The sequence below is a fragment of the Primulina eburnea genome, chromosome 2 (genome assembly GCF_022965805.1).
Source record: "Primulina eburnea isolate SZY01 chromosome 2, ASM2296580v1, whole genome shotgun sequence".
Lineage (NCBI taxonomy): Eukaryota > Viridiplantae > Streptophyta > Magnoliopsida > Lamiales > Gesneriaceae > Primulina > Primulina eburnea.
Window position 1 is genome coordinate 26762234 of NC_133102.1, and position 7747 is coordinate 26769980.

Consider the following 7747-nt stretch of genomic DNA (forward strand, 5'->3'; position numbering starts at 1 on the left):
TATTGAGCTAATATATTAAACATTTATGATCTTACAACAACATGAGACCGAAACATTATTTTTTTGAAGCCACAGATTCATCTCATGTGAAATAATGCTAAATTTCAACGTAATAAAAAGTAAATAAATTGTCAAATGATTTTCCAGTAAATATCATAATATCATAGAACTAAAATTTATTGAATATAAGAACCTCAAATTTGTATCCTCTGTTGTTGATTTGCGACATCATTTTGGATAGAAAACATGTTATTGACATTGTTGCTTGGTCTATGTTCGCTTGAGCTCCCGGATTCCATGTTTCAATGTTTATCAACCTGCAAGAGAAATATGAATAAAATTTAAAAGTAGTTAGTTGAGATGTAGTGTTTGATCACTATTTCACTTAATCTTACTTGTACAATAAATTCGTTAAAACTTAGATATAATAAAACAAATTTTAAAATTTGTTAGTTTTAGTATGGGATAATATGACAATGTATGACATAAGAAATGATGTTGGAAAAGAAGCAATGTGATTTATCGAGCATAAATTTGGATTTCAAAAGAAGAAAGAAATAAAAATTTCGTAACACCAACATCAATTATCGAACAGAGTGTCAACTTTAGTGATATAAGTTAAGCAAACAAAAAATTTTCCACTTTAGGAACCATATGCATTAAAACGCATAAGAAAAACAAATTTAATCAGAACAAAACTTCTGAAAGTGAATCTAAATGATTCAATTCAGAAATGAAGGAGATCAAAAAATACAGTGAAAAGATTCACGCAACGCGTCTGAATCGGTGGCTAGTGTTAATTAATAGGCTTGGTGAAAGTTCATATATTATTTAGCTTTACTAACACAGTTGCCCATATATTATTCAGCTGTATTTACATGATCTGTAATTTTTTTTTTCGTGCTGACTGTAGATATACCCTTTGGCTACAAAGCGGAAATATGGTCTCTAGGTATGTCAGCTTAGCAATTCGGTTCTTGAAGTTATCTTTTTAAGATCTATAACAATGATAAATAATGGTAATCTCTCAGGCTGTTGTGCATTTGAAATCGCTGCTCTCCTGCCTCAATTTATGACTGCAGTAAGTTCGAGGCAGAGCCTTCATTACTGCAATAGTGATGATGTGTTAACGATTCCATGTGATTTTATGTATGGAACGGGATATGGTGCAAACAAAATTGATGATTTAATTAAAATTACATAAATCTTCAAAATATATCTATCATATAAAAAAATGATGTTGGAAAAGAAGCAATGTCTTATTAATCGAGAATAAATTTTGTTTTCGAAATAAGAAAGAAATAAAATGAATGTAAAACTTACCTCAATTATCGAACCGTGGTGATAAAAGTTAAGCAAACCTAAAATTATCCGCTTTAGGAAACATCTGCATTAAAACTAATAAGTAAAACAAATTTAATCAAAATAAGGCTTTTGAAAGTCAATCTAAATGATTCAATTCAGAACTGAAGGAGATCAAAAAAATAAAGTGAAGAGTTACCCACCAGATTACATTGTTCTATGCATTTATAACTATTCAAGGAGCAGAGCCATATATCAGCCGAGTTATGTAAGGAATGCTGCTGGGTAAATTTTTCTAAGACTCTCATCTTTAATTATTGAATCATTGATAGGGAAATTTGGAAATTGGGTCATCTAAATCAAGAAAAGAATCACTAAAAACCCATGTCTATCTTCACATCAAAGACAGTTTCCTCTTCGTGGATCCGCCATTTATTTGCCAATATATTTGACTGTTCGTAAGCTTTTTGATTTTCCTGTCACAACTACTGAATCCCAAGACCAGAGTAAAATAACATGGAGATATTGGGCAAGGGTGCCAAGACAAAACAGTAGTAAGAAATAATAATCTCAACAAATTTGAGCACTTGTAAATTCTAAAGGTACTTATCATAAATTGTAGTATATTTATTTCACCAGACGTATGCAAGTTTAAGCTTTGGATATCTCCCCAACTTCATAATCCTCGCTCCTCCATTGAATCATTCGAGGATAGCAAAGTTAACCACCATTTATAACAGGATCCTGTAAAAGTACATGGCAACCAGCCATGACTACCGATTCAATCACAACATACTGGCCAAATTGGAGGGGCACACTCTGTTAAATATGGCTTTTAATGTCTACTGTTTGTGCATCAATTTTTATATTGCAATCCGAAGATCGTTAAAAAACAGAAGAAAAAAATGCACATAAACAACAAATGCATCATCTTTACTGCTTCTCCAATAATTCATAGACTCGATCCCCCAAAAAAAATCTCGGGGCTTCGATAATTTGATTTTTTTGTAATCGGAAAAAATAATAGGATCCTGCATCCATTTTGCGTTGTGAGAGGTGATTACCTCCTATCAACGATAATTTTTTTTTAAACCCAAAATAATCGAATTTCCCGAGACAAAAAATATGGAATTTTGTACCTGGATACGTTAATTGATGAATAATTTTACACAGAACACGATTAATCATATGCATTCAGAAATTGGGTGTACAAAAACATGTGGGAAAAATATTGAAAAAACAATCAATTAAAAATTCATTTGGATATGTTAATACTCTCCATCAACGAAAAAAAAAATTGTAAATCGTGAGAACATGGCGGTGTAAAAGAGTTACTCACACGACAATTTGTGTGGAATATTTTTCGAAAGAAAATGAAAATGGCAGCTGCTATTGGGTTTACCTGATTGTTTGTGGAAATCGTTGCCATGCCATGTGCCGCTTTAAGTAGTGTGAGGAAAATAATCGAAGCGTGGGGTTGGTTTGTTGTGGAAGCGTAAGAGGAAGCAACGACGATGAAAGATTTTCGGATGTTCTGTTTCAGAAAATCAGAGATATGGATTTTCTGATTTCAAATAAACGATACAGTTGATTTCAGAGTATCTATTTTATGTTTTAAGATAAACCGACGTCTGAGGTGGATTTGAGATGAGTTGAGAGAAACGTGGGAGAAATTAAAAGAAGAAGATTCGTGTCTGCGTTGGATTTGAGAGGAGAAGAGAGGAACATGAGGAGAAAATAAAAGAAGATGCAGGGGCATTTTTGGGCAATCAAAAAACAGACCAAGACACCATTCAGTTTTTATATGGGCTTGAACTTTAATAAATAGTAAAAGATAAAGATTGCTTATACATAGAGTTTCATTGTGAACACTCGGCCAACACTTGGCTCGACGGGCACCTACTCTAACAATCTCCCACTTGCACTAGAGCCAACTACCCATATGCTTTAAACCCATTGATTCGCGATGCTTGTCGAATAATGGTCCATGTAAAGGCGTAGCTAGTGGATCAACAACATTATCGGCGGAGCCGACTTTGTCAAAAGACACTTCTCCTCTTTCCACAATCTCTCCGAGGATGTGGTACTTTCTCAATACTAGTTTGGATTTCTGATGAGACCTAGGCTCCTTTGCTTGAGCTATAGCTCCCGTGTTGTCACACAACACCGGGACAGGAGCAACTCCATTAGGAATGACGCCCAACTCTTGGACGAAATTCCTTATCCAAACAGCCTCCCTTGCTGCATCTGATGCAGCAATGTATTCGGCCTCTGTGCTGGAATCCGTAGTATTGTCTCGCTTGGAACTCTTCCAAGAGACAGCAGCACCATAGAGCATGAATACAAAACCAGAGGTTGACTTCGAGTCATCGATATTGCTTTGGAAGCTAAAGTCGGTATAGCCTTCCAATTTTAGTTCTCCACCCCATAGACCAAGAACAATTTATTGGTCCTTCTCAACTACTTGAGGATGTCTTTCACAGCTTTCCTGTGGGGACCCGGACGCTAATCATCTTCTTAATCGTCTTTGGGATTTAATTATCTGTTCTGATAAACAGGGTCTAAAAATTTTTCTTTTTAAAATATAAACGCGGAAGGTAATGGCATCTAATAATATACATATCTGTATAAAATACATTTCAGTATTAAAATACAATAATCTAGTCTAAGGTTCATAACGACAGTTCAGTAGAGAAGTACAATACTGTACAATCTAAGTCTAAGGTTCGATTACTAAGTTCAAGTAATAAACCAAATCTACAGTAAGTCCGGAATCACCACGCTAAACTCGTCTTCTCTCATCTTCATCTCGACCCTGATCCAGCCCCACCTGTTGTCATGCACACATACAAAACAAGACAACAGCCGGATAACTCCGGTGAGAATAAATCCCAGTATAAAACATGGTAAGCATGTATATAAACAAACTAAATCATAAAACATGCTATCATGTATAGAAACAATATATTTCATAGTCTATGAAATTAATCAAATAAGCATGCAACTCAATTCAGATAAACATGCATATAAACAATCTTAATCATAAAACATGCTAACCCAACTGAAAGCAGTAATGATGGGTCCCATGATCTAGGAGCCACATCCATATAAGCATGCAGTTCTAATCAAATCATGTCTAGACTTGACTCGATCTATAACTCTAGGGATCCCGGTGTGAATAAGACGTCACTGTCTGTCACCTACCCTACCAATCGAGGTGCTGTACGTCTTATTCCTAGACTTCGGCCTGATCTGTATCCGCATCTACAAAGGGGCGGTGATCTTCCCCTAAGCTGAGATATCGCCGAACATCTAGAAGTCTGCCTGATCTCCAGACTGTCCTATCTTAATGCATGAATACACAATCTGTAACCAAGCATAATCATTCTAATGCAATGCCACAGGATCTGTAAACAAAGCATAATAAGATTTGTATACGAGTTCTATAAACAAATCTATAAACAATCATAATCATATTTAGATATAAACAATAAAACAAGAATACAATATGTGATTTATTGGGCAACTCAAGGATGATCTCGATTGAGTTGTTTCTTCCCGAATATCACATGAATTATACCTTTGTCGTCCCGGTCTGACGAAGACGATGATCTGTATTCAACTCTGTCCATCTCAATCTGAAAAAGACAATATCGAATACATAGTATCAATGACTAACTCAATATACAATCTGTTCTGATCAATACTCAATTCTGTATACAATCTGATCAATGTCTGAACATAATACAATCTGAGTCATATCACTAATATCACAATCTAATCGAAATCATATCTGAATCTGATCAATCTAACTCAACTGATGTTTCGACGGCATAACAATACAATCTGGATAATCCCGTCAATCTGAACATCACAAATATAATACTGGAACTCATAATCTGTGTCAACATAATTCCTACTCTGAATATTAACACAATTCTGATATAAAATCTCAGTCAATATCTCTCCAAAATCATAACAATTACAGGAATAGTCTGTTCTTTAATCTGACTTCAATTCTACAATGTCTACGGTAGCAGAAACACCATATCTGAATCATATTCAATTCTGAGAATATCATAAATTCAAATCTTGTCTAAACGTAACAAAACTTACGTCCAAATGAAGCCTGCGTTGCTAGGAACACAGTACCGAAGTCGGATTCAAAATCAGACGGGCGGATCGTTCGCAAATTGAATTCTAAACCACGAATTCTCCAAATTCTCTATTCTTTCCCTTTTCTCATTTTTGGATTAACGTTTAAGATGATATGCATGTATATATATATATATATATACACTCGTAACATGCATCGAGCCAAGTGGCTCACCTTTCAAGTTGCACGTTTCTCGCTAGGGCGGTCAAAACCTACCGCTAGGGCGAGTAACTCTCGGCCCTCGCAATTCCAAGCAGCCTCGCTCGGGCGGTCAAAAACTTCCGCCCGGGCGAGTGATTCTCGGCCCTCTTCTCCTAGGCAGACTCGCTCGGGCGGTCAAAAACGTCCGCCCGGGCGAGTCACTTTCGCCCAACATCCTAGTTCTCTCAATTTAATCAAAATTTGGCCCGGTTAAATTCATGTCCATACAAAATCAATAATCTCAGATTAACCTTCTATAAAATCTTGGGCATTACATTTCTCCCCCTCTTAGATCTGAGTTCGTCCTCGAACTCACAACAATCAATTCAGATATATCAGAAGAAATGCGTACAGAGTTTAAACCAAAACTCAAATATCTGATTCCAGTCTGGAATAAGAATTCACGAAGTATAATGTCATAATACCCCTCAAACTAGTTCTGACAAAATCAATCTCATCATACTGGCTATACAACATCCGTATAAACCAATCTATAGCTTATCACATATCAGTATCATCAGCTGTTAACAAATATGTTTACCTCAAACAAAGACATAAACAATCTTTAGCTTCAACTACCAATCGTCATCATCCGACGTTGGTTTCTTAAATCTGTCCATTCTGAACTATCTGCATCTTTCTTCGAATTATCTTCAAAAGAAATCTGTAGTACTCTTCGTATACTGTCTTGTTTATAACTATCTCCTTACCCTTCTGATAAGCTGATAGCTATTGTCACACAATAATACTGAATCATATCAATTAGTGCTAACATCTAGCACTCTATAACTCTACCAAAGTCTTCCAATATCTTGGATAATACATTCTGACTGTCTGTCAATCTGTAAAACCATCTCAGAGAGAGTTCATGATATACTCTATCACGAATACAAACTCAATCAAAATCACAATCTGATATAATCTACTTAAATGTTCTGTTCTATCTGAACATTTCTTTGACATCGATCTATGTCATTTAGTTCTGTTTGTACGTAATCTGGTACAAACCGATAGATATAGATTGAGTAATCTGTCAATCATAATCATATCATATCATAATCTAAAGAAAATGGCGGAAATTTCATTACAAAAGCCATAGAAATGTACTCCCATTTCTATTCAGAACTATACAAAATCTGTAATAATCTTCTGATTTCTATCTTTTTGTCTTCTTCTGTTAGCAATTCAGACTTGTCAGTACAATTTCTGCCAACATTTCTGTACAAATTCTGTTACAACTGATCTAATCTGTTTATATCACGACTGTCTGTTCGAATATCATACATTCTCAACTATATGAATGAAAACTGAATCCACTACTATGCGGTTCTGACACTATCTGTGAGTTCAGATTCGAACTATGCTGTATAAACAAATCAGTGAATAACATAAATTAAGTAAGAAATACCTACCTGGTATTCAGCTCTGACTATCAATATCAAAATCTGTAACCAATTCTGAAACATTCTTATATCATAACATAATCAGTCCCATATAACACAAAATCAAATATCTGTTATTTTGACCGATGCTCTGTTCTGATTATTACAAACAAATTCTGAACATTCTGATCGCGTTTCTGAATAGCTGTACCTTTCGAAAACAACTCTGATACAATTGAACTGTGTATATTCTCAACGGTTCACAACCATCTGTATCATATACGAATTCAAAACAACAGTAATCTCAAATCAGAAATGAAATATCAATATCCTATACAGATCTAGTGAGTTCAGTGAACTCATAAAACAAGGATTTCTGATAAACATCTTCATGTCATTCTGATCAACTGTTATATCTCATCTGCCAATAAAATATGCTCCTCAAAACAATATAGGATGTCTCAAATACTGATTTAGAGCAATAATTATACTCAATAGATATAAAGCAACCGTCGTATAACATAATCTGCCAAATCAGACAAAATATATCTCTGACAATTCTGACATTTCTGAACTTTTTGGTCTTTCTGATATCGGTATTTTATCAATCACTAATCGCAATCTCAACTGTAACGAAATAAATCTGTATACTAACTTCAGATATCACATATTCTGAATACAATCTGTTTCAAGCAGGATTCTTACC

At 34.9% G+C, this 7747-nt stretch overlaps 1 long non-coding RNA gene across 1 annotated transcript; it reads right to left on the reverse strand.

Annotated features, from left to right (window-relative positions):
• Positions 1 to 207: 207 nt before the first annotated feature.
• LOC140824640 (uncharacterized) lies at positions 208 to 3088 on the reverse strand. The gene is made up of 4 exons (XR_012116414.1): positions 2705 to 3088; positions 1685 to 2046; positions 1324 to 1398; positions 208 to 317 (listed from the first exon to the last, which is right to left on the reverse strand). It is a non-coding gene; the product is annotated as an uncharacterized lncRNA (long non-coding RNA).
• Between the last annotated feature and the right edge of the window lie 4659 nt (positions 3089 to 7747).